This window comes from Nasonia vitripennis, chromosome 3 (assembly GCF_009193385.2).
Source record: "Nasonia vitripennis strain AsymCx chromosome 3, Nvit_psr_1.1, whole genome shotgun sequence".
NCBI lineage: Eukaryota > Metazoa > Arthropoda > Insecta > Hymenoptera > Pteromalidae > Nasonia > Nasonia vitripennis.
In genome coordinates, this window is record NC_045759.1 from 13,688,283 (window position 1) to 13,715,102 (window position 26,820).

The 26,820-nt window shown below is 46.2% G+C and overlaps 1 long non-coding RNA gene across 1 annotated transcript in view; it reads left to right on the forward strand.

Moving 5' to 3' along the window:
• The window catches only part of LOC116416918, a 31,521-nt gene extending 6,505 nt beyond the window's left edge, over window positions 1-25,016 (forward strand). Inside the window, exon 3 of the long non-coding RNA XR_004227217.2 lies at window positions 24,006-25,016. This is a non-coding gene — a long non-coding RNA (uncharacterized LOC116416918). The remainder of the gene's footprint in view (window positions 1-24,005) is intronic.
• Window positions 25,017-26,820: the final 1,804 nt, after the last annotated feature.

The following is a 26,820-nucleotide window of genomic DNA, read 5'->3' on the forward strand; positions in this document are numbered from 1 at the left end:
CACTCATCCGAGATTAAAAAAAAGTGGCTATACAAGAGCTCATCCTCGCATGTACGCGAGTTCGAAGAGGGCAAAACAGCCGGTAAACCCGCAGTACTCGCAATTGTTTATGGCTGTTCCCCCGCGTGTAGACCTTGGCCCCGTCTCTGCCGCCGTACACTCGCGCGATCGAGTCACCCCTCGTGGCACTCTATAGACCCACATAACCCTCGAGCTGATACGTCGAAAGGGCGCCGGGCACACGCGCCGGCCGTAAAAAGGGGCACGAAGAAGGTTACGCACGCCCTTAATTCGACGTGGGGGAGAGAATCTTGATTTTCGCGACTTTGACCTGTATATCCCCGCACCTTGTGTCTGTCGCCCTTGTGCGCTGAGTAGAGAAGGAGGGAGAGGGCGCGTTATCTGGTTATAGAATTTAAATAGGGACGCTTGGACTGGGAGGAAGAGACACGTGTGAGTATTAAAATGAAGGACCGAGTACTGCGGATGCCTTTTCTTGGGATGATTACAATTTCTTAAAAGGATCCATTTTTGCATTCGCTTGGATATTAGAGTAGAGATCGATGAAGCGTTAAACGTTGTAATTTTTATAACCAGCTGTAAAAACAAAAACCTTTAAACTCCCAAGGTCGATGTTTTGCTATCATCGCTCCATCAGAAATAACAGACCTCTTTCCGAGGGGAAAAAAGCTCATTGATTTTTTCGAACGTGAACAAATAATATCCGAGCGCTTGGGTAATCCGCTTTCTCGGAAATTACAAAAGCTGCAGCCCTGTAAAAATCTCCCGGAAAATTCTTCGCAAGAACAAACACAACCATACCGAGCCATCCATCCACTTAGCACCTAGAGCTCACAGAGTATACAGAGAGAGAGAGAGAGAGAGAGAGAGAGAGAGAGAGAGAGAGAGAGAGAGAGAGAGAGAGAGAGAGAGAGCGAGAGAGAGAGAGAGAGCGAGAGAGAGAGAGCGAGAGAGAGAGAGAGAGAGAGACGAGAGTAGCGCGAGAATGCGCGGGGCACGTCTGTCTATTCTTGATAAACCTTGATTTTATTTTCGGCAAGGGCTCGTAACAAATGCCGTCCTTTCCTTAACCTCCCCCAGCTCGCTGCCCTCTCCGCGCCAGCTCCGTTCTCTCTCTCTCTCTCTCTCTCTCACTCGTTATATGCTCGCCGGCGCAGCAGCGTCTCGCTCGTCCTTGCGCAAGTGCACGAGGCCATCGGACTCTCGGGCTGCTCTCCTCTTTCAACACACATATTATGTGCCGTACACCTACGCGACGGAGTCTCTCGGTGTATGCGCGCGAGTGTGCATACTCGGAGGGGTGGAATCGTAGGAGAGATGGAGGGGGAGAAAGAGAGTAGGCAGAAGCCTCACCCTTGACTGGAGGTGACCCTGACCCGATCTTCCCCTCGCGAACTTCACCGCAAGAGCTCGGCTTTTCCCCTCTCGCGTCACCCTCTGCGGTCTTGCGCGCGCGCGAGATTTTCTCCGGAGGGTGTGCAGCCTTGTTGCCGGTTATGTAGCGTATATGGTTGGAGCGGGAATGAGAGAGACTCTTGAACAAATATACACTGGTATAAAATTTTATTATGGATGATGTTATATTGATTCGGATTTGTGCAATTGTGCATGAGTGATGTAAATTTAGCTTGTAAAGCGTGTGCTATCGGGTGAACGGCGTGTTTTTATAGTAGTAAGCAGTGTTAAACGCCCCTTATTGCCAGTAATGTAGGATAATTAAGTACGCATAGTTTTTTTATAGAGAAAATTCACAGGAAAATCAAATTTTCTATAAAAGATGATCATATAAATATACATATTTGACAGGCTGAAAGACATCAACACGTTTATTCAAACTTCTTTCGCTTTCAGACATGCTTGAATAATATGAAAAGATCAAAGCGTTGAGATTAGGGTTCAAGGGTTCTTTTACGTATCCGAGGGCTCAACTCACTACTGTATAACTTCAGAACAAACGAGTATAGCTGTTTCTGCTTTAACGCGATTGACGACTATGGCTGCTTTTACATTTTTATCAAAATAGTCAGCTTCTCGAATTATTCTTCTAGAATTTCCAGAATATATTATAAGAAACCCGCATATATTTACAATGAAAGAAGGCTATGAATAATAAAGCTAGAAAACTCTATGCATCCCATAGAAATAAAGCAAGTTATTCTACATAAGCCTGGAAAAATTTTTCATCCATCGCTTTCCGACCTCTTCTTTTGATCTCGAACAAACTTCTCGACATCTTACACTACGTCCACGTAGCCACTTGCAAATCTTCATAAGCGCGGTCTACTCGCGCCTTTTCGCGTCTGACCGACGACTTACCTTCACTACTGCGCTCTTGAGGCGGTGACTCGCCGCTTCGTATGTAGACGCACGCCTGCCTGTAATTCCATTATCCCTCGTCTTTTTCCATTAACGCGATTTTTTGCCAACGACGCCAGGCGATCATCCCTCGCTAGTTTATTTCGTTTTTCACCTTTATTACGGCTGATTCCCTTCGCCCGCGCGTCGGGCGCAGTGGCAAAAAACTTCTCCCCGAGGTCGTCGCGACGGGGATTAGCTTGGGAGAGAGAGAGAGAGAGGCGTTAATAATTCGCTTAAGCGAATATTCGGATAGAGACTGGGGGAGAAAGAGCCTATGGATTCTTTCATTATGAGGATGAAGTATTCGAATTCACGCAACGGTTCTTTATGGGAGTGGACATTTTTTTACTTCTCACCCTCTATTTTGAAACGTACTATAGATGCATTTTTATGTTTCCTACATCGCTATTCGAAAAATTAAATTAAAATTATTGCGTGATTCAAAGGCCGTGCGCGATCACAATCGATCCGTCGTTACCAGCGTCCCTCCGAATTCTGAGGATGTTTACCCGAAGTCGTCCTCCGACACAACAACGGCGATTCGAGAGACAAAAAGAGAACGTATAATACACCCTTCGCTTCGACATGAAAGGAGTGTACGAAGCGCCTGCGTGTATAAGCATCTCTTCTCTCCCCCTTTTCCTAAGAATCTCGCGCGTGTGCTCGACGCACGAAAGACAGACGAAGGTCAATGGTGCGAGAGCCGCCTGGCCGACATATTGCGCGCGGGAAAACACGTGGCTGGACTAGCCTGTAGATCGACCTTGGCTTCGCGGGGGATCCCCCAATTTTTTTCGGCGTGTGTGTGTGGTGCGTGTTCCCTTTTTTCATCCCTCCCTATCTTCGTTTCGCCAAGAGGGAAATTGACCCTGAATACCGAGGCGGCGATTAATGTTTTAGGAGCTGGGACGACGGCCAGATCATCGAAGGATCCGCGAGGGTTATCGGATTCTTATAACGTGAGTTGATTTTTTCTTCTACGGAGGGTGCCAACTTTTGTTTTAAGCCGGAACAGAGCGAGAGGGTCAGAGAGGAAGGTGCTTTCGGACGATTGTTCGAAGGTTACACATTTCGTAGTGGTGCGATGAGGGGAGAGGGGTTACTCTTAGGAAATTAGATGATTAATAAAGGTTCCGCCCTCGACGATTACGGCGTATCAAACGATCAACTTCTTCGTTATCGGATATTATCAAATCCACCGTGATGATGATAAGTATCGGATTTTCTTATACGATTCGAGAACTTTTGAAAAACGGTCTCCTAGCTCGCAAGCGCGTGTTTTTCCAAAAGCCCATAAATACTTCTCCGCACATTACTCGACCTTTTATATTATTTCAACGCAGCTAGCACACGTGCGTCGTCCACCGCCGTAGCTACACGTGCGGCCATTCCAGATTCCTGGAAAGAAAAGCAAAGCACAAAAAGCCATCCCGCGACTAATATTCGCGCAGCTCTACGCAAGCGTGGTGACCTCTTACCCCCTTGTACCCCCGTGACCTTTAGTTCCGTCCTCTCGCGGGACGTCTTTCGCATCGCGTTATATTCTCTCGCGCGCTCTTAGTCGTCGTCACGCGGGCTTTGTTATATTACGGGCATCCGGTGCGAGCGCGCACGTGCCGCCGCTGGTAATGGTAACCCAACGGCGTCCCGTGTGCGGAGGGATCATGAAATGCAAATTCGGAGCGAGCTATCGAACTGAGAAGGATTTGCGAGAGAGCTGCTGGTGTTTTGCCTGGGGGGGGGGGGGGGCAAACGGTACGTTGGCTTGTTTGAGCAGATTGCGGAGGATGCGCGTGTGCGGCTGTGATCCTCATGGTTTCACTGCCTGCAGCGATCGAGAGAGATGTGAGGCTAATGGAGAGAAGGGCGGGTGTATTGGATGTTGAGAGAAACAGCGAGTGCATCTTCTTTGATCTCGTTCATGATTTTTGAAAAAAGACTTGCACAGACTTTTATGCTCGTGTATGAACAGATTGAAGAAGTATTTCAGCGTCGACATCGATGGAACCGATAACCGCGTTAGAGCTCGAATTATCGGTCGCGTAATTCGCAACAACATCAGCCTCGATGAAATTAACGTACACGCTGCGAATATACTCCAGAGAAATCATGACAGCAGTTTCCCCCGGGAGTTTCCGCAGCGATTGAAATTGAATTTCCCGCGGAACTTGCGGAGATTGATATCAACAGTTTGACGATATAAATACACAGGTACTGCAGCAGGCGAAGATAATTCGTTTAAGCGTGTACAACGAGTTTACAAAGCAATCAGCTCTAGAATCAAAACTTTTTTACGACTCCAAGTTCACCCGGCTCAGGCGATCCCGAATTCATGGAAATTAATTAATTTAAAACTCGCTTAACAGCCATTGCAGTCCACAGTATCCGCGGCAGCCTGTTGCTGCATGGTGTTATTATAGCGTATAGTCGGATAGGAAAGCTCCGCAGCAGCAGGTAGCTCGCAGGGGGTTGGCGCACTCGCACGTTGCGCGTTGCACCGATCGCTTGCAGTATAACAACCCACGCACTGACCCCAGTTGTCCTTGCCGCGCGCGCGCCGGAGGACAGCGCAACCTTTCGTGACTTTGGAGCAGCCGACAATTCCTCCCCTGATGCGATGCTCATCCTCATCCTCCGCTGCTGCTGCGAGAGAGATATTTCAGAGGTGGGTGGACGCGTGCGTGTATGAATTGGCTCATGCTGCGCACGTGGCGACGCGAGTACGCGGGTTTAGGAGATGAATTCGTGCGGAGGTGGGCGTTTCTCTGCGATAAGGTGGACTTTGATGCTGATAACCGAGATTGTTGATGTTAAGTGGCTGTAGAGGAGGTGTTTATTTCCGGATGGTTGATTAATCCGGAGATTCTTGTGTTTGCACTTCTGAATTGGTTCGCAGCTGATCCAATATTCGCAGTTAAATTATAAAACCAAAAGGTTCACGCTTCAAAGCCTCGTCTGCCAATTTCTGTATCTTCTCCCGCATCTCGTCATAACTCATCAACGTTTACATTAATCCAAGACACGCGCGAAGAGAAAAAAGCGCCGCGCAAAAAAGAGGGGGGAATAACGCACGCACACAAGGTATATACGCGCGAAGGACAAAAAAGAAATAAAGGTGCCGGGGAGGGGTTCGTATAGTCGTCTGGCGAGCAGTGAAAGAAGTGGAAAAGTTGTCAGGGGTGATAAGGAAAGTCGTCCGCGGCACGTGTGTGGGTGTGCGCATCGCTATATGTGCGGACCCACGCGTTAAGGCTTTTTTCGTAGACCGACTTTACGATTCTTTCGTGAAATTGTGTTTCAGATTCTTTTTCACTTATACCATCTCTCTTTAGTGCCGCGAGGTTTCTTCTTCAAAATTTTTTTGTTCACGAGGCTAATCCGACGAATTCCTAACCTCAAAAAGTGAAGACTGAGAGAACATGATAACGAGGGGCCTACTTCGTTATATTGTCGCGGGAATATTTATGTATCAAGCATTTTTGAAATTGTTAAAAACGCTGTGGCGAGCCTAGAATTAGATTAAACAATAAAATCATTTACTGAAACAAAGCCGTTTTGGACTGGCCTAAACTCTCCGCATGTATGTGGCAGCTGAAACTAGGTGGCGCATAGGTACTTTTCCGTTTCCTTCGTAAAGATTTGCGCGCAGAGTCTATATATATATATATATATATATATATAGGTGTGCCGGCAATCCTAAAACTAGCTAGTTTTGGCTTGTTGCTTCAGCCGCCTATGCTATAACTATGTCCGAAGCGCTTCGAAGGTCGTTGATATTTGCATAAATATTGTTGCATGATCTCAGCTGCGGACTTTTTAGTACGAGTGAATAATATGGCTTGCGAAATATTGCGTTGTCTCGTAGCTTGATAATGGCTTCTTGATGTTTTCTTCTGCTACACGGAATATGGTTTTTTCTTATATTTTCCCCGATCATCTCAGTGCTTTGCGCTGTAGTACGAAAGTTAGATGGATATAAATTGCTCCCCAAAAAATCATACCTATACAATACCGTTGTTTACAGCCTACGCACAGAAAATAATCAACAAGTCGCCAAAGCTATATAGCAGCGTCAAATCCATTACACACAAGGTATACACATGACGCACCGAATCGGGAGTAAACAGTTCAATCTGCCGTTCGAAGAAGAAATCCCGAGCAACGTATTAGCACGCGCAAGCTCAACGAAATCACCCAACTCAGCCGTGGGAAACGCCTCGTACACGCGTATACCCGATGATTCAGAAATCATCGCTCGCGCACATACTCCGCGCGATAAAGTGATTCATATAGCTAGCGCCACTTCAGTTGTCCGCTCGCGCAATTAAACTCGTACTCGGTGCGCCGCCGGAAGTCATCGAGTGTCGCTTCCGCGAAGCTTACCTTCCCGGAATCGTCGCCGCTCGATCGATCGCCGATGCAGCTGGAAATTCATATCGCGATATTGTGCTGCTGGCATTAACGGATTAAACTGCGTCATCGATGTATGCGACGAGGACTATTATGCGAGTGTACCGATTTAGACACGTCGGTTATGTATAGTCGACGCGATCTAAAGGCTCGCCTAAGGCTGGCTGTTGCGCTTGTTCAATTTAGCTGTGGTTTATGTGTTGTATAATTATAGTTTTAGTCGGGAACGTTTGATTTTGGTTTGTGTATAATTTTCGTATTTCGAAAAATCGTCCAGACGTGCGTGTACACGATGCCTCTTGCAATACTGTAATTCAATCGCGAGGGCAGGTGCAAGCTAAGTTAACGGCTGTTTTACGCTCGGCTTTACCGTTTCGCTCGCGTAAAATCAATCTCGAAGCTTCTTCCCCACATCCTCTCTAAAGACTCTCTCGTATCATTTCATTCAAGATCCCATAAATCGCCAGCGCATTTCACACACACACACGCATACTTGCAATGACGATTAAAAAAGTCCCACACGCGACATCCGAAGCCGGTAAAAAGCCGACTAGACACACCACACATGCATCCGATGCGCCGACGACATTGACCTCTTGCGACTGCACTCTCTCCCCATTGTAAATCGCAAGGTCGCGCTTATGGACTCCGAAAGCATGTGCCAGACCGGCTAAACTCGTCGTACGGACTCATACGCCGACAGCTGCAACGAGAGCCGTCCAGATGTGTACGGAGATCCTTGACGCGAGCTCCGAATATCCCTATTACACACAGCTTCTCTCCGCAGCGAACAAAAGGTTGCAGCGAAGGTCGCACACGCGGTATTAATTATTTTCGCGCGTTGTGCGAAATCGCTGCGACGCCTTTTTTCGCAACGAGGATTTTTGGGTTTCTCTTTTCGCGGGACGGCGCTAATTGCGCGAAGACGGCTTGAAATCTAAGATATGGGAAGAGGCCGGCTAGCTGCAGCGATGACGTAAACGAGGCTGTTAATAATTGAATGACGAATGGGAGAGTCAGTTGGCTCTGGGATTCGTGTCTCATTTTTTTGAGTCGGAGCTGTTCGCGTATTATTCATCGGGTTTCTTTTAAAGAGCGTACGGTGTTATTTATGAAGCAATTAGTTTGGCACGTGCAGCTCATTATTTTATTTTCAGTTTTTTTCCTTCTCTCGGAATTAAACAGACAAACATCGGATACTGAGATGTAGTACGAGATATTCCGCTTAAAAAAAATAAAAAAAAAACAACGCGTATGGTATTGAAATTCACGTAGATTACTATCCGCGAAAATGATATATGATGACACTTCGCGATTTTATATATAGGGGGAAAACAATTAGCTGGGAATACAGGTACGCTTCGCGCAAAAACTAGAACATATTCTCTCCTATAACGATTAACGCACGCGAATGACAAACTGCCTCGGCGCGAGATTTAATTAACTCGAGACTGTCACAATAACAGCGCGCAAACTCTCCGCGTTCATGGTATACGGCTTTATATTTTTTAATGCTCAAGTTTTCCTCGCCGCCGCCGCTACCGTGGCGACGTTATGCATATGCATGCGTCTCGCTGAAACCTCTTACGGGCGACTACTTTCGAATCAATAAAATTCAAATGGCTGTACTCTCGATATACACGATTGTCGCGTGCTGATTTACTATATTATACGCTCGAACCTTGGCATCAGAGACGCGAAAAAAAAACGAGCGCGTCGCGCGAAACATTGTTGCTATATCGCGTTACAAAACATAAATTATGCTAAACGTTCATTAACCCTTTTACGACCGTACATGGCGTTAATAAATCTTTCTATCCGGAGAGTACGTGCACATAGATTTCCGTTGAATAATACGTTGAATAATACTCTCGATATGCATTCTTCATACAGCGCGGGATATTTAAAAGTCGCATTGTTATAGCTCGCCTATAATTTACGAGCGCTGCTTACGCAACGACGCGATCCATAAAGCCGAGCAGTAGTGCAGAATACAAGTGTCAAAACAAGCATACGTTATCCGCGCATCCCTCATTGCCAGCGAAATGTTCCCCTACGCCGATCACAGCTCACATTCAACAAAAAGAGGTCCAGCGTAGCCCGAAGCTCGCGCACGAGCTCTTAAGAAGCAATTAGCCGTCCCATCTGCAGCAGCGAGCTATAAATAGTCCTATCTCTCAAGCACGCGAGAGCTTTCATCTCGCTTAACGGCTAAATGAATTTCGCCTCGACTCGCGGCGCAACCTTTCCCTTCGCGTGACACACCATTCCCGGGGAGATAACGAGCAATATGGCACCTGCCCCGATGAGATGTGCATCTTCGGTCAGATGAGTGCCAGTAAGGAGAGCAGCAGATGCTATTCTTGTTCCGGTCTCTTTCGCGAGAAAGGGTCGATGATGCTCGATATTGATTGCGTAAGAACGAGGATGTCGCGCGTGTCGCGTCCTATGATGAGGGAATATTGAAGTGGATGCCGTCGCAGGGGCGGAGGCTACTTGGTTTATTACAGAGGGAAGTGGGGAGGGGGCTGAATTATGCATGAGGTTGGAGAGAGGCAATTAAAGTGATATTTCAATGATGGTGTAAGTGTGCTTGCGATATACCTGTATAATTTATCCTTTGACGTTTTCGACGACATTGACAGAGTGACTATTATACTTTACGAGAGTTGCTAAAACGAGTGGCCAAAGCTTTCAAATGTTTTCAAAAGCGACGCAGTCTCGATCGTGGACACGCAGATGTTGCTCGGAGTGCGTTCGACCTTTCGAGGTGTATTTTTAGAACGACATCATGATCCTTGTTGGCGTTTCGCTACGCGGATTTCTGACCTCACGTCAGCGTAATATGAAAAATTGCAGAAAAAATTCAATGATCGTATTCCAATTTCATCGTAAGGCTGTGCAATTAGAATGTCCGGCTCGGCGCTCGCTCAATAACAAACAGCTTTAATTACAAAGTGCTCTGGTGGACACACGCGTATGCGTACGACACTCTGGATTATTAAATATAATCAAGATCATTGATAATTGCGCGTATTTCCGTATCATAGCTCATAAACGCATCGTTGACACGATAGCCGGCCGGCCTTCGAAATTAATTGGGTGTCACTTTTATACCGAGCTGCTTGCGACCCGATCTATTATGCAGGTGTTGTAAAGCAATATCTCGACGCACTGTCGATCACAGTAACAAAAAGTCTTTTTACTCGTTGAATGTCATTTATTTTTTGCTATAATATTCAAAAGTAAGAATCATCTCGAAAAAGTAGCGGAGCGAAAACGATGATTTAAAGCCGCGCATTAAACGTCCCGTATTAGCGGGACCGTCTGTGTGCGTCGGTTCGAGTTTTGAAAAAGGGGGTCGCACCTGCGCCCCAAGCCACCGGCGGCGAATCCTCCTCGGCTCTTCTCCCTCGCGAAGGAGTAGGTATACTCGTTTAACGACAGACGCGCCTTCGTAAGGTTTGACGGCACTTACTTACGGTACACTGGAGAAAGGAAACGAGACGGCGGTCTTTTTATTTCAGTTTTAAAAATTATACTTTCGACAACGGAAAAATTGATTCAATAAACTAAACTAATATATCGAAGACGGCGGTACCAATCGCAAACCGATTAATTACACCCTTCCAGCGCAGTTGAGCAGAGGCCTCTGGAGCCAATAATCAAGGGTCAATACCGCCGTAATCGCTCGAGCAATCCTCGAGGATATGTTATATTATATTCCAGCAGCTGGAAAGGGAGAGACATTTTTCTCTCTCTTTCGGTCACTCGCTGCCGAGCGCGAGGCTCGATGCGTATAATAACCGATTCGCCGTTGATTTACCTTCTGCCAACCGGCGTCGGCGAAACCATGTCAAGGCGAGCTTTGTTCTACGATACGCGTCCGTTCGTCTCGCTCCAAATAGCCCCGCAGAGAGTGTATACGTATGTGTATAGCGGGGAAGCGTTTTACGCGCGCGTGCTTCATTTGTGCACGAGTTTTGTGTGTTTCGGCCTCGTTCTTCTATACACATACCGATGCAGCGGCCGCGCAGAGAGGAGCTCTTGCGTTTATGTCGTAAGCGCGGCGTATGTGTGAGCGAGTAGCTGATAGTAAGTGCGTGGGTGTGCGAGCGCGGATGCCTTGCTCCGAATGCCGTCGTTGGGCTGCTGCCGAGCTTTTATGGAAGTGACTCAGTTGTATAGTTTGAAAAAAGAAGATTATTGTAAAAATGATTTCGTTGAAATATTTTGTAAAGGACGAAATAAAGAAGTATCACGTCGGACAAATCAGACGAAAATTGCGACACCTCATTGCGTCCACAGCACCTGCTGCCCTGATCTTACCGATCTCGTACCTCATTACCATCTCTCGCGCGACGACAATCCTCGCAGCTACAATGCATTACCCTCGTTACGATCTCTCCCTCTCCTCTTCGAGTATACACATACGTATACATACAGGCCCATACATATGTAACGCTCGCGCATTACGTATACACACGTACATACTGCAATTAGCGTCCTCGCCGCAGTAGCACGTGCGTACGTGATACGCGTGCACGCGTTCTCCTGTGTGTACATAGCGCGAGCGTGTGTGTATATACATATAAATACGGCTAAGTGAGCGAGCGAGCGCGTCGAGAGGAGAGGGCGGCGGCGGCACGCGCTTTACTCGCCGGTCGCGTGCTCGCCGCTCTGATCGCCGCGATGCCGGGGAGAGTGATGTATAAATCATTGGCTGGAAGCTGGAAGTTTTGATGGGCGGCTTTTTCTCTTGCACTGTTGTTGTTATATGTGCTCTGTTCGAATGATGAGGGAAATTCCGAGATCGGTGTCGGGGATGTTTTCTCAGATGCTTTTGAAAAAAGTAGTGCGTATTATGCGAAATTAATAGGCGACAAAAAAAGCAAGCCCAGAGATCTCAACCTCCTCCCTCGGAACAGCCGCAATCTTCGACATAAAACCTTACCCGGACACAGGACTCCTCGCCCTCCATACACACACGCGCGTACTTATTGCCTCTACCGATGACCAATTCGAGAAAAAGGCCAAAGACCGAGAAAAAAATGGGCAGGTGGCTTGCACAAAGCCAGCTGCTGCTGCTGCTCGACACCTGCCCGCGCCCAAGTATGCTGTACCACATATACATGTATATACAAATTTCCAGCTTTTATAGCCTTTATCAGGAGCGACGCGTGCCCGGCTCGCTTATTGCGCAAACGGCCTCGTCCGATTCCTCGTAAATCCGGGGCCTAAATTATACGCGCGGCGATCAAACGAAATCTTCGACGATCCGACACGGCTCTTTTATAATGTATACTTATATAGGGTTTACGCTTTAAGCGGTCGTTCTGGACTGAGATTTTTCGGTAAGAACGAGGGGTTTTTGAAATTGCTATTAGTGGGTCAGGAAGTGGCGTCTCGTAGAGCTGTTTAGGTGGGAGTGGACTTTTGGTGAATCGTGCGGAAGGTTTTATTCAGTCGAAGCGTCGCGACGCTTGCAGTAGCGCGAATTGGGACAGGTGAGACAGTGACTGTGTTTTTGGAACTGAATTTTAGACACGCTGGTTATAGTGTAGAACGCACATCTGAAATGAATTCGCAAGCCCCGACTGAAATCCCAAAGCAAACCTCTTGCACCGATCCAAGAGTAAGCCAACTCCAATAACTTTGCAGGGCCAACGTACTCTCGCAGCCGTCCCTGGACACGCATTATTGCAATCTCGGTCTACGGAGAGCCTCGTGTCAGGCGCGTGACCCACATATATTCACATTGTACATGTGGTATCGCCCAAAGGAAATGTGCGCCTCTTTCTTTCTCTCTCTCTCTCTCTCTCTCTCTCTCTCTCTCTCTCTCTCTCTCTCTCTCTCTCTCTCTCTCTCTCTCTCTCTCTCTCTCTTTTACCGAGTCATGTGCCAAACGCTGTTGCTGCTGCGCAGAGTCGGGGTGTCTGCGCGCCGTGACGACGGCGACCCAAAAAGCTGCGCCGACGCAAGGGAGGAGGGGGCTACGAGCCACACCTGGCTGCCGGACACTTTTTGCATACGGTGCATGCGGTAGATCGGTTTTTTAATATATTTTTTAATACATTTTCGAAATGGGCAGAGGATTATAATTTTATTTGGTTTGGTTAGAGAGTGAGCTTTTTTATAATTGAAAATATTATAGCTTTTTTTATAAATGTCTATAAAGATGACAATACTAAATAAATGCGCATACCTTTCCGGATGAATTGACGGTCGAAGAGTTACCGTTAATTCGTACAAAAAAGGATGATACGATTAGCTGATCAGTCGCCACTAACCTCTTCAAATCGCCGAGTCACCTAAGAAGCCCTCATTAATTAGCTCAAACGAAAAATATTGTAGAGCTATATACCTACTACTTATAAAAAATTACTGTCGCACATCGTTGTGTAAAAATGAGTCATACATTTATACAGCACAAAAGTTGATTAACGTTACGGTAGACAACAGACAACTACATATTAGGGGGGGGGGGGGGGGAGCAGAGTGAAAGAGTTTCGCACTATAGGAGGGCAGAGACTTTATCAGAGCGTGAAGCAGACTGGTGAATGTAAAAATGGTCGCGTGTAACGATTTTTCCGTCGCGCGCACGTGTGTAGACTCTTCTTTCTCGCCCCCTTTTTTGCGCGTTTTCAAACGCTTCGCTTACGGACGCGCTATTTTTCCTCTTTCATGTTATACACATAGCCAATACTGTGCAACGGTTAAATTTCTATACTTTAAATAAAATATGGTGATAATTATTCTGTTTGCCCTCTGATTATCTGTTCGTTTTATTTAGAAAACATGATAACAAAGGGTGTGTTTCGTTCTATTGTCGCGAGAATCCCGAGCCTTTTTAATAAAAATTTGAAGTTTATTTATATGTACCAAACATTTTTATTTTAAAAACACCGTTATACAAGTCTAAATTAAACTTAATTTAAATCAACATGCGCACGTGTGGACCGCTAGAGCGATATCAATTACCAAAGCTACGCCGTCATTCGTCACCGCCTAAACTCTCCGTGACTGTGGCAGTTGAAAATAGGTGACGCATACAGGCACTTTTCCATTTCCCTCATAACAATTTGCGCGCCGAGCCTATAGAAATAGTGGTGTGTCAGCAATCCTAAAACTGCCTTGTCTTGTTTGCTCATAGTTCGCCGACTAACAGAATACGATAGACACAGGGTATAAAAAGCTGTTTTGTTCTATAAATAGCAAAACAGCTCATCGTATCAAAATCAATCACGATCAAACGCCGACAAACAAAATCAAAGCGCTTCCAATAAAATTCATCCCCGAGCCTACACACACACACACACACACACACACACACACACACATACACACCGATTCAGATGCCCTCTCCCGCGTACGCCCGAAAAATCGTCAGAAGCGACCTCGAACAACGACCTCCGCCGAATCCAGCCGGAGAGCATACAATATACGCGTGTGCCTCGGCAGGTGGGCCAGAATTCGGCTGCCGAAAAAAACACAGCAAAACTTCCCCTTGCCTCTGCTGCTGCTATATGCACGCATACACGTACGACGCGGAGGAGGCAATGGCCGAGCAGAGCCTCGGTGTCGAGTTCGAGGGCGACGCGCATGTATCTTTGCAGCTTAGAGCGAAATTTGATATAGATTTTGGTGGATTCGATTTTTCGTCCATAGTTTCGAGATGAAACACTTTTTATGATGAAATAATCGTTAGCATGATTGAATTTCATTCGAATATTACCTTTTGCAATCAAATCTTAAAAAAATGTTAAAAGGATATACGTTAATTTATAGCTATTGCAATGCTTACATCTAAAACCAGTCCAACATACCACTATACCAATTACGCACACTTCTCACCGACATAATAATCGTCGCGCAGCACATATTGCTCGCGCTGAACACTAGCCGTCCTTCGCAAGAGCTTTCATTTCTCCTCGAAATCGAATCGGCTCGACCATACATATATATATATATATATATATATATATATATATATATATATATATATATATATATATATATCCAGAAGCACTCATCGTCTGCTCCCTTTTCAATCGAACAACAGCACAAATTAAAATTCTACGTAGCGGGGCAAAAATAGCCCTCTCTTACCGTGTCCATCAGAGTCGCGAAGGTCGCGACACACGTTGTTACCGATTTTTCTCAATCGATCTCAAGGTCCATACCGATCCCCTGCTATTACTCCACGGGAATAATCGACGCGTTCGAATTTCCGCTGCTGCAGACGTATACCTACGCATGAAAGCCGCGGTAATGCGATAGTAAAAGGACTATAGGGTAGATACACACGGACTTGTAACGGCCCTTTGTCCTTCGGCGCGATGAGAGGCAGTAGTCGACGCAGCTTTGTTGCCTGCGCGACGACGTTGCATGCGCGCACGTCATCGTAGCCGCCGGAAGTGCGGAAACGAAGATCCACCTCTTCCTCTGACGCTCGAAGGTAAACAGCGTTTTTTACCCGGTACCTGTGTGTGATTCGTGTTATTAGCCACGTTATGGGTGCACATGTGGGTTAATTTACGGAATGAGTGTATAAAAAAATGAGTGTTTTAAATGTGTATCTTTGTAGAGCATTGTATTGTCGCGAGGAGGAAAAATCCGGATTCCTACTTATCAGAGCCGTGACTTTTTCTCGTGACACCGCAGAGAGTTCTCTATAATTAAATGATAAATCCATGCACTACAGAAATACATTCCTCGTTCAGGAAAATCACGCCAGGAAAACCCATTATCTAAAAAGTAAAAATAACACAATGAATAACAGGACTCGAGAGAGCCGCAGTTCCTCTCCTCCGTTCTCTCTTTTTCGCATAATATCCTATTCCTAATAATAAAACCTCGTCGTACGTATACTTACTATCTATTATTTACCTTGTGTATCACTTCGTGCAAAGCAATTTTCATTCTTGCAAAGTTTTATCCTGGGGACGATCGATACAGCCTCCAGGAAGGAAAAAACCCCATGAATAAATACCGCCCAATAAAGGAAATCTCGGTAACGGCACACATATAAAAATGAAAATAACAACGAAGTAAAAAAACAAAGAGAGTATATAATAAATCGCGGAAAAAGTCGACCCATCAGCGCCGCACGTGCCGAGAGCTTGCGCTGTTACAAAATTAACCACAGGACGTTCGCGCAAAGGGTAAACGCGAGAAAAAGCGCAATAATAATCGATGCAGCTCGTCATATGCCGCGCGGCTCGTTCATGCTCATATCTCTCCTCCCCTCCCCCTCTCTCTTCAGCTCTTTGATATGAAAAAAAAATAATAATAATAATCGAACGACCTTCGACGCGTCCCTTCCCGAACAAACGGCGCAAATAAGCTCCTATAATTGCGCGCGCGTGATCTCGCTTGGTCATCGCGTTATCGCGTGCCTCGGCATTTTCCATTATGGAAAAAGGGAGGTAGGAAAGAAGCTCGAGTTTATTCCCGGCTAGATCAACAGGTTGCGGCGTTGCCGCTTGACGCAAAAGCTCGGGCGCAGGTGCGCCACGCGGAAAGGAGCCTGACGGCCTGTCTGCTTAATGCTTCGGGGCGAGAAAAGCTCGTGTTAACACTCTGCCACTCCGCAAGCTCGCGTGACTGTGTACACACACGCACCTGCGGATGGAATAGGAGAGGGTGGTTTGCGTAATATTTTCTTTGCCTTTCAAGGTCGTCAGCGAGCTTGCGGGTTACTGTTTTATTTCTTGTTTGTTTCGTGCCAGGTCGGTGATTATCGCGGAAATGCTAATATTATTCTTTTTTCAATAAAAGAATTCGTACGTGCGTATAACGAGTGTATTGCGTATATGTACCGTGATTGGACGCGAGTATATCCTTGAGCAGTCCTTTAATCTTCGCATAATCATCGAGAGACAGAGGCGAAATTTATCACGCACCGCGATAGTCGTTGTAAAAATAACGATCGAGGCCTACATACACTGTTGTCCTTTGCATAATAACCATCGCAGCATACAGTGCTGTAAGCCGAGCAAAAATACGATCCGCAATGCTCCAGATTCTTGAAATATATACCTGCATATCGCCTCGCAGTACACACGGATCACCGAGCTGCTCGATTAATCGCGCGATTACAGCATCGTCGGCACAACATCAACAACAACATCCTCCGCACCGGTCTATATATAAAAATTAACGTATCAATGAATATCCCACTCTATTCCCGTGCGGAGCAGGCGTCGAATAAAAAGCCCGTATCAAAAGCGGCAGAGCCGCCGGACCGACGGCACGTGTACGATTTTCCCATTCTCACCCTCCGAGAGAAAGCTCTCCGTGTATAACACCTATACACGTAGAAATAGCTCGGGCAGAGAAGTTCGAATGAAACGGCGCGTAGGTATACAAACGAGAGAGAGGATATCTCCCTGCCTCTCTATCCCTTTCACCCCTCGCAGAGCTTTCGCTCTCGGCGGAGCGATGACGTCAGAGCTTGTGACGCAACGCCACGTGCTGCCGGTCGAGAGTGAGGGAAAGAGCGGGAGGGCAGCCCCGGCCGGCCGGCGTGTCCTACACTGAGAGAACTATATATTAAAATTTACTACATATGTAGGAAAAGTTACTATATTAGATAGTAACGGCAGGTCATACTCGCTTCATGACGATTTTTACTATATTCATAGTAAAAATTGTTAGACTTATATTCAAATTTGTTACGTGATTACTAGAAATTACTACATTATATAGTAAAAATTATTTTAAGAATTTCTCCGTGTGCCAGAAATTGAGGTTATAAAGTTGATTTATGCAGTAATCAGAGACCAAAATCTATAATTTTTTGTTTATCTGGTACTATTAAGTGATAAAATATCATTCGCTGCTATTATTTATTATTTTTGGTCAATTTCTTATTAATATTAACTCATATCAGATTTAAAATTTAGCACATAACAGTACTGTTTGGGTAAGTGGTCAGCGCCATAGACATAAGAGAGATAGACTGCGTGTGTAGGTTTGCAAAAGTGGCACCCTATTAGAGAAAGACAACTTCTTTCCATATACCAAGCATTGATAGAAGGTATGGTGTCTTTGTCTTACACATTGACATAAGAGAGTCTGTCTTTCTCTAACAGGGTGCCACTTATGCTAACCTACACACGCAGTCTATCTCTCTTATGTCTATGGTCAGTGCGCTCGACTCCCATTCCAGAGGGCAAGGTTCAATTCCCGTCGCCGCAGAAAAATTTCTTTCTTTCGTTTATTTCTTTCTCTTAACAACATGTTAAGAGAATATAAGCGCGTAAAATTGCCCAGCAAAAAAAAATTAAATTTTTAAAAATTTCATTTCAGTATAGAAATTACTATCTGAGAAAGTAAAATTTAATACAAAGCAAGTATAACCGTCCGTTACTATATAATATAGTAATTTTTCCTGCATATGTAGTAAATTTTAATATCTAGTTTTCTCAGTGTAGGAATGACATTGACACTGGACGCCCCTAGGCCGCATCGATCCCCAAGCTCGCTGCGAGCTTGCGAGATTTCTCGGTCACTAGCGCGCACCTCTCTCTCTCTCCCCCGCCCCCGTTCGAGAGCGGAGGGAGGGAAGAGATGAATGAAAAGCGTGGAGGGGGAGGGAGGGATGTGGAAGCTAGGCGCGTTATGCAGATTGACCATGAATCCGAGTGCGAGAGAGAGAAAGGTTGAGACGGCGACTTTCTCGAAGGTAACCGCGGGGTGTATTTTTAAAGCGCGGATGCCTTTTTTTTTTAGTTAAGAGCGCTGTTGACTCGGTGATTAGAGCGCAATCGTTGTATGCGCCTGGCTGGGTTATACGTGTGTGTGTATGTGTGTGTGTGTATATATATATACACACACACACACACAGATGTACATTTTACATGGATTTGGGGCTGGGAACCAAGACGCCCTCTGGACTGAGCTTGCATATTAACATTCCTAATTCGATGTCTCGACGTGGGTTTATCTCCGTAGCGCTTTTTCTCTCCTCTTCTCTTCTGCAAGCTCGTTATTGCAAGGACAAGAGCTTTGTTGTCCGCGCGCTCGCAGATGATGTATGCGATGAGTCGACGCGGGGAAATCACTCGATTTACAACGCAAATTTTTTCAAATCGGGATTTTCGCTTTTAAACTTCTCTCTTGAAAAAAAGCTCTCATCAAGGTCGCGAGCTTTACTACGTATTACGCGTCGACGCTCGAAGTTTAGTCTTCCGCTCGAAAGCAACTTCGCAAAGTCCGTAACATTGCTTCTGTTTCCTTTGGCTTCCGAATACCTTACTTCCATATAACGCGCGGCGAGCAAGTTCTCCGAATCGATGATAAGCTCTTAAGAGCTTTCGAAGAATCGTCGTCGCTTTTCAAAACCGCGTGCACTACTCTTTCGCGCGGACGTCAATCGTGATAATGCAGTATCATAACATTTAGCAAAGACGAGTACCGCCGCGTGTATGTCGCCGCGTAGACGAGTTAAAAATAAACGCCGATGAATCACACGTAAAGACTGCCCACAGCGCGGTTTATTATTTTAGACTGGATGCAAAACACGTAACCGCGCGACGCACACTTGAGGGATGTTACACGTGTCGCGCTGCTCGCACACGTGACGTCATACTTCATTGAAAGCTTGATCCGAGCGTGGATACTCTTGCGCTGATAGCGTTAACAAGTGCGCAAAAGATATTAATATTCAAAGACATAGTGTAGTGGCGCGGGCAAACGAAAAGCTCGATAATAGTGTAGACTCCTTTTTTTATTTCCTCAGTATACTGCGAGTTTAATAATAAAACGGGCTCGTTACCGACGATGTAACACTGTGATGCATAATCCGGCTTGTGACGCAACGACAAATCGGGCTTTAAGAGTGTGTGAGAGAGAGAGAGAGAGAGAGAGAGAGAGAGAGAGATGGCCATTCGAAAGCCTCGATTATCCGTATTTCCCCGCGGCGCGATGCCGACAATTATAGATTCACGCGCAATTGCGATCGCGATCGGCGACCTTCATAAAATTTTCCAGCGGCTTCCGCGCATGCTCGCGACATATGTTTATTTCATAAGACTATATACGCGGAATCGCGCATTTGGTCGAATTTATCGGGCACGTGTACGAAATTTCGGGTGTAACCTTCGATCGAGCGATGCCCGATAAGGACTGCACGCTCTAGTATACGTTACTAAACGTACCGTCGCGGAGTGTGTTTGCTCTTCTCTTGTTCCGCTCTAGTAGATAATACAGGCTTAGAGGAAGATGCGTGTGAGGGAGAGAGAGAGAGAGAGAGAGAGAGAGAGAGAGAGAGAGAGAGAGAGAGAGAGAGAGAGAGAGAGAGAGAGAGCGAGAGCGAGAGAGAGAGAGAGAGAGAGAGCGAGAGAGAGAGAGAGAGAGAGAGAGAAACAGATACGCGACGGGATGATAAAAGAATCGGCGTAAGCTTGGTGTAGTTTGTCTTTTAGATATTGGATTGTATAAGCTTGTTAGGTGGACGGATCGATCGATTAGCGTAATTCGCGCGGCTCGAGTTACGTAATTAGCTTCGGATGGGTTTTGCGGGCTTTTTTTCATAGTTTATTACAATCTAATCTCGTTTTGTTATTTGCGCCTGGTAAGATCCTAATCCGGTGTAACGTAATTGATTATGTTAGATCAAGTTTATACTGTCGTAAGAAATTTCGGAGCTTTGATAGGTTTATGTATAATATTAGGCAGAGATTCGTTGTTATAGTCTGAATTTCACGTAATTAACGATCATTGCTCGAACTTCCACAATTTCTGTGGTTGCATTTACTTTCAAACGCGTATTACTATTCTTACAGAGAACAACATAATTTAGTACTACCCTATAAGAATAGGAGGTCGATTTTAGGTTCGGATAAAACGAGATTTTTTGCATAGCTATCGCCTCTCGAGAACTATCCAGGTTTATCTTGTTTACGAGGGATTACAAGCGAACCCAATAGGCTTATGCGCTTTTTCGCGGAACATTGGGGAACGTTATACCGATAATCCGTTCTCTACGATGTTTTCTTTCAGGGGGGCCAGATCCTTAAGGCAAACATCTCCCAATCTTTTATATCGATCTCAAAGCCTGCATATTAATCTCCATTTCTTTTTTTGTACAGTGTCATTTTTCACACGATCGAAACAAAAAACTCTATTATAAATTACGATTACACACGCGCATTAGCATAGCACTCGATCCTCAAGCAATTACCGCTGCTAAACGTCGATTACCGCGGGAAAACCGAAACAATCGGCGCTCGTACATACCGCACACATCTCTCTTTCTCTCTCTCTCTCTCTCTCTCTCTCTCTCTCTCTCTCTCTCTCTCTTTATGGGCGTCTAATTCGCGCATGAAACCGCTAAATAAAGAACAATGCTCATTCGGTCTCGACCCTGAGTCTCGTTGACGGTAGTGGTCTGCGCTCACGAGAGTGAAAGAGAGAAGTCGAAAGAAAGAGTATAAGTGTACAGCAGCGGAGAAATGCAAGGCCGCGACTTCGCACAATGAGGCACTCGACAAATGTATACAACGACGCCCGCGCGTTCACCCGAGGCGAGAAGAGAGCGAGTGTTCTCCCGTGTGAATTACAATTAAGTCTCTCTCTCTTTCCCTCTCGAGACGAATTATATGCCGCGCGAGGGAACACGTGTACGTAATACACGCACATACGCGCTTATACGTGAGCCGCTGCTGCTGCTTCTTCTTCTTCCTGTGCTGCTATTTTAATACGAAAGTACAGTGTGTGCACGAGGCGAGTGCGTTACGCGGCTTTGACCTTCGATGACCCGCTCTCCGCTCTCTCTCTCTCTCTCTCTCTCTCTCTCTCTCTCTCTTTTATTCTTCTTCTCGTTGCTCTCTTTCATCTCTCTTTTATTGCCTCTCTTTCTGCGGCCGTCTGCGCGCGCTACACGGACGCTAAAACGAGAGAGGGAATATAAGAAAGAGAGCCGAGAAAGAGCCTCTCGTATCCTTGACTTTCATTAACATTCCACTTATATGACTTACGTTTTCTCGTATATAAATTTAGAGACAATGGGAGCTTTGCGCATTTTTCAGAGCAGCAGCGGCTCGTGTATGTTTGCGGAGCCGATTAATCAGATGCGCGCGAAGATTGACCTCGGCTAGAGCGTTTCGCTGATGGGGATAATCAAGACTGAATTTAATTGCCGCATGGGAAGAGAGAGAGAGAGAGAGAGAGAGAGAGAGAGAGAGAGAGAGAGAGAGAGAGAGAGAGAGAGAAAGAGAGAGAGGCGTTGCGCTCAATCGTATCTCGTTTGGCTCAATTATAGAATCTTCTTCGTTTACGGTGTGCGTGTCTAGAGGACTAATTGAATCTGGCTGAGATTTTTCGCTGCCGAAGGGTGAGCCTTTTGATGTGGATTGATTTTGATTTTACAGCGAACGATATGAAGAATACGGTTTCGAATGCCGCAATGATAAACACGGACGCGAGTGGAAAACAAAAACATGTTGTTTATTGCGAGAAAAATTCCATTTCCCTTACGCAACTCGACAATAGGAACCAAATTTAGATAAACCAAAGATTCATCTTGTCGGCGGCGCAAACTACCGGTTATCCCCGAGAGACCGTTTTAGACGGGCGCGCGACTGTTCTTGAGAAGAAAAAATTCGCCGTCTCTATAACCTTCCCAATAAAAAAGCTTTATTTATAAAAGCCGCCGTCTCCGGACTTCGCGCGAGTGCATCTAATCTCTCTCTCTCTCTCTCTCTCTCTCTCTCTCTCTCTCTCTCTCTCTCTCTCTCTCTCTCTCTCTCTCTCTCTCTCTCTCTCTCTCGTGGGTAGGCGAGAGGGAGAGAGAACGCCCGAGAACGCCAGTGTTTACCCGAATTGTCCTTCGGCCGGTCAGAGAACACAGCGGAGTCGGCTGATTCACGTCTTCCCGAAATAAATAGCGCATAAATTATGCGATAAGCTGGCGCTCCGGACGTTTCGTTGTGTCGAGTGAGCGCTTTCTTTTTGGCCGCGCGCGCCGTTTGTACTTTCGATTTCGTGCGGAGGGAGAGAGAGAGAGAGAAAGAGTTAAGTGTGTGAAAAGAGAGACGATGGCTTATTGGAGTTTCGACTGTTCTAGTTTCTGCGGAGCTCCATTTCTGGGTTACGTTCGTATTTCTGGGATGTTCGTTTGGGACTAAAGAAAGCTGTGGAATTGGGTGTTTAGAAATCGCTTTGACGCTACGGTATTTTTTGAATTCATCGGTATGAGAAACGGCTTTACGATTTCATCGCGGTGGTCCTGCTTGTTTGATACACTTGGCAATAGCTCGATATCGGATTCGGTGTGTTGTACACGCGGTTTTCCTCTTTTATTTCCTCTTGGCTTTTTCTCGAACGTCTGTGTGTGCGTGTGTGTGTGTGTCTGCATCCGTGTGTACATGCTTTGGCTCGAGCGTCTGACGACTGGCTAAGAGTCAATTGTAAAGAATGCCAAAGTTTGTGTCTCCAGTGATCTCGGTTTACATCTGAGAGATCATTAAAACCGCTAAACGCTGCGAATTGTCCCCTACACAGGAAATGATAAATCTGTGAGATTCAGCGCCAGAAATTATTCAACGAATGTTAATTTTTATCAATTAAAATTCAAACTATCCTCGACTTCTCTGCACGCAGTGCATCAAGGCCAGCCATCCACGCGTTCTCGAATTCCTTATCGCGAGTTTTCCTTTGACCGAAGAGGCGCCTTTATGTAATGTGCTCCTATTACGCCTAGCGCTAGTTTTTGCGTCAGACGGCGATGCGACGAGTCGTGAAAATTGCAGACTCATTGTCCTTTGCGCGTTCGTCCTCGATCGGCACGAGCTTTTTCGCGACACTTGGCGCAACAGCCGCGCGTATACCTGCTATTTCCGCGGTGCTCGACCCTTTTTTACCCCGGCGCTCGCGCGCGTGCACCAACGAACGACCGATGTAATTTTAGCCCGCGGAATCGATCAGACATAAGAATCCACGTAAATTCGCCCGACCTCCAGAGGTATCGGCTTATTTTTGCACCTTTAGTTTTATTTATGTAACTCGGCGCTACGTAGGCGCGGCGAGGATTGTGCCACGGGAAGTTTTAGGCTGCCTTTTTTTAATCGAGCTTGCGTCAATCATCCGTGAGTTCAAACTTGACGCAATAATGGCAAACCTCGAGTAACTGCTTCACCGAAATAGCTCGAACTCGTAACATCGGCCAATTCGGCTTTCGAAGTTATTGAATAAATCGTCCTTTTTTACAGGCACACTCCGTCGAAAGGAATAATCGGCCGATATCACATGCGCAGACTGTTGAGCATCGAAGCGCTCATGTCCGAGTATAACGACCGGCTTGCACTGCACGAGAGAGAGAGAGAGAGAGAGCCTCGCCGTGAGTCATCGAGAATAATCCGAATAAATACGCCGCGCCGCCGCTGCCACTGACGCTCGCGAGCGCAAGGCCAAGGTCGCCAAGCGCGCGCGCGCTCGCGGCAGCCGGTTATCACGGAATAAATTAATACACCCCCTTTTTTACGAGCCGCGCGACAATGTGCGCGATGAAAACAATGGCGTTTCACACTGCCGTCGCTGCTACTGCTTATGTATTGTGCGAACGTTGCATGTATGCACTGTGTAGCTGCGTACTTTTTACGAATTCTTTGTGTAATTGGGGTGTTTAAGCGCGGCGTTTGTGCTATCTTTACGCGTGTGAGATTAGATTAAATTTATCATTTATGAGATGTTTTATGTTTAAATATGAGAGTTGCCAGTACAAAGGTCGCTTGCACGTTTACAGAGCAAAAGCTCAGCGAAATACAAAATTCCTCGCAATAAAAAAGTCCGATTAGATATAAATACAAAACCGAATTTTTTCCATCGTCCGATTAAAATTATTACAGAAATGCGTTTCTAATCCCGGTACAATCATTCGGCGATTATTCCAATGCGACTGCAGCTCTACACAATGATCAACAATTCCAGTGCCGAGTCAACGAGCAAACATCAAGGATTGCCTTATATCGGCTGTTTGGTAAACAGCGAAAATTCAATATCGGCCGAACGGAATGCTACACCGCTCGAAAAGCATTAAAAAACGCTTTATCGGCGACTGGACGGCGACCAGGTTTTAAAATCAACAACCACGCTGGCCTTTCCGTTTCGAGGAAAAGCTATGTGTGTACACACTGTATGAGTTTAACATTTTGCTGCTGCACACTTTTTTTTCAACGGCGATTATCGATAAACGAACTTTTTCACTTATGGTATATTGTATAACTGGCATGCATTCGACGTATTTTACGCAATTTGTTTAGTCTTTGGCGAAATTATACTTTAAATAATCGCATAAAAGCGTCCCGTTTTTTCACGATTTCCTCGATCGTCTGCGATTAATCTACGCATTCGAATGATTCACACATTTACTCTCGAATAGAATAATTACAAAAAAAATATCGTCACGCAGCCGTCGACTGATAAGGCCGATGAAAAAACCTCGAAAATCAACAAAACCTCTCAATATGACGTCTTTCCTCCCACCCTGTACACCCGATCGAACTGTCCTCATCTCTCGGAGAAGGTTCGCCTTGTCATCAAACTCGCAGCCGATATTTCCAGCCCATATGCTCGTCTTCGATCGCCTCGACACACATATGCGATTTCGCTCGGCACAAAGGGCCCGATACAACGTCGCGTGCAGTCCCAGCCGGTGACACATCATCGTCGCGTAAAAAAATGCCCGGCAGCTGATAATCCAGAGCCAAGGCCAGCTGCAGATGTGTAACGGTATATGCGCGCGCGCACACATCTCGGAGCAGCGGTTCGTGTTATTACAATTCGTTCGTTATCGCGGCGCGTTAAACTTATGTGTACGACAATATATGCGAGCTGTGTCCTAATTATCGATGGCGCGGATGTGTGTTTTGAAAAATCACTATGTATTGTTCTCGAGTTTTATATGGGACGCGACGATAAGGTGGCTGCCGAGCGACCTCGTTACATATTTAAGCTCATCTTCGTTGAAAAACTGTATTATATGTTTCGATCAAGCAGAGAGAGAGAGAGAGAGAGAGAGAGAGAGAGAGAGAGAGAGAGAGAGAGAGAGAGAGAGAGAGAGAGAGAGAGAGAGAGAGAGAGTTGCTTAAGCATAAAGAGAATCGAATCCATTTCCCGGAATCTCAAAAGTTACAAGCACACCGCGCCTGACGTTTATTACAGTCGTTAACGATAAGATCGACTCGGGCTCTGCATTATCCCCGCGTCAAATTCAACCGCGGAGCAGTCAGCGAGAAATCGCTGCGCGTTTATTTTATATTATGCGTATACGCTCGAGATAAGGCTCTTTATCTCACTAAGGGGAAAGCGCCGGTTTGCGTTTCGTCGGATTTTTCTGTGCGACAACGTTGTATTCGCTCCCCATCTTGCGATATTCTCGAACGCATCCCGAGTGATATTCTCGCAGCGGCATCAGTGGGAGAGAAAAAAGGGAAGCCAAGACTCTCAGCATCGTCCTCGGCGCATCTCTACTCCTTGAATTTCAAGCTTCTCTCTCTCTCTCTCTCTCTCTCTCTCTCTCTCTCTCCAACCGCATCCTCGGTCTCTCAGGGCCGCAAGCCGAGGAGAATCGCGCCCTTCGCGCTCGATAACCAGCTGCAGAAAGCGAAGGGCCCCATTAGGAGGTATAGTCCCGCGCGCGCGCGCAAGCGGCACAAAGTGCATCGCATTCGCACGCGTCGTCTCCCTCTCTCTCCTTCGCTCTCTCCGAGAGGACACAGATCGCCAAGGAGAAGGGGGTCTATCCGCACACTCTTTGCTTTATTTTCGCGTCTGCCGCAGCAGCAGTCGACTGACGAGAGTGCGAGTGCGTTGCCCTGCAGCCGCTCTGCAGCACACGCATCAACAACAAAGAGATAGCGTGTGCACGGCCTCGTTCCTTCTTCCCTCTCTCTCTCTCTCTCTCTCTCTCTCTCTCTCTCTCTCTCTCTCTCTCTTTACTTAGTTTCATTGTCGCTGCTGAGGGACGACGAACCTTGCAGGACGAGTGTCGGCGTTTTACCACTGCCGCGGGCGATCTAAATTTGT